The sequence below is a fragment of the Sciurus carolinensis genome, chromosome 3 (assembly GCF_902686445.1).
Source record: "Sciurus carolinensis chromosome 3, mSciCar1.2, whole genome shotgun sequence".
Lineage (NCBI taxonomy): Eukaryota > Metazoa > Chordata > Mammalia > Rodentia > Sciuridae > Sciurus > Sciurus carolinensis.
In genome coordinates this window covers 59043264-59044723 of record NC_062215.1, presented here as the reverse complement: position 1 = coordinate 59044723, position 1460 = coordinate 59043264, and the positions used below count along the sequence as shown (strand labels likewise).

Here is a 1460-nt window from a genome sequence, read left to right as displayed (position 1 = left end):
GAAAGGACTAGAGAATAGCATTCAAATATTAATATCAACATATCAATACCATCATTTGCAGCAGAAAGTGATGCAATTCTCTTAAGCATTACCATCACAGGCTAAAGGGAATTTTCTTAAGGATTCTTCCTATTGCTTCCTTCATGTCTCTGTTCCTCAAGCTATAGATGAAGGGGTTCAGCATGGGAGTGACCACCATGTACATCACAGCCATGACAGTATCTTTCACAGTAAAATTATTAGCTTATGGACATAAGTAGAGTCCAATGACTGTCCCAAAGAAGAGCAACACCACAGAGAGGTGGGAGCCACAGGTGGAGAAGGCCTTACGGGTACCGTGAACAGAAGGGATCTTGAGAATGGAGGACACGATGTGCCCATAGGAAACAACAATGAGGACAAAGGGAATGACGAGAATGAGGCCTGCTGTGATGAATATCACCAACTCACTGACATGAGTGTCAGAGCAGGACAGCTTCAGAAGAGCAGACATATCACAGAAAAAGTGGGGGATCACGTTCTCTGCACAGAAACACAATCTGGCCATAAGTAGAGTGTGGAGCATGGCATGGAACATGGTCAACACCCAGGACAGCACCACCAGGGAGAGAGAGTTTGGGGCTCATGATGGTGGGGTAGTGCAGGGGGAAGCAGATAGCCACATAGCGGTCATAGGCCATGGCCACTAGAAGGAAGCTCTCCAGGTCTCCAAAAAACAGGAAGAAGTACATTTGGGTCAGGCAGCCTGCATAAGGGATGGTTGGAATTTGGTTCTGCATGGTTTGCAGCAGTTTAGGAATGGTCACAGAGGAAAAGCAGAGGTCAGAGAAGGACAAATTGCTGAGAAACAAATACATGGGAATGTGTAGATGGGAGTCCAGGTGAATGAGGACAATGATGATGAGGTTCCCCAGGACAGTAGTAAGATACATGGTCAGGAATAAAGCATAGAACAGGTTGTGGTGTTCTGGCTGGATGGGCAGGCCCAGCAGGAGGAACTCTGAGATGGTAGATTGGTTCCATCCTGTCATACTCTATCTCTAGTGTCTTTAAGAGAAGATAATAGGATTTTTTAAAACATAAATTAAAAAGTCAAACACATTTGTATGATGTGCTGTCCCTTAGGAGCTCTTCAATAATTGAAGGCATTGATCTCACACTCAGCATTCAAAATCACATCTACAATGAGATTATGACACATCACTCAATCTAAGCCATCTCTCCAAGTTAGTTTCCTCACTTATCATTGAATGTAACTATGCTGACTCTTTTCTCCCTTCTGAAATACTCTTATCTACTAGATTCTGTGTGATCACACTGATTCTTTGATACTTCCATGGACATTTATTATCAATAATTATGATTGTTTAGTTCTCTGATAGTGTCTTACATGTCACTGTTTCCTGAGTTTTCCCCTGAACACTTCCCCTAAAATTCTATAGGTTTGTAAGTGATCACCT

General features: G+C 42.9%; 1 pseudogene; it reads right to left on the bottom strand.

Moving 5' to 3' along the window:
* Positions 1-94: 94 nt before the first annotated feature.
* Positions 95-1031, bottom strand: LOC124979817 (olfactory receptor 1468-like; annotated as a pseudogene).
* Between the last annotated feature and the right edge of the window lie 429 nt (positions 1032-1460).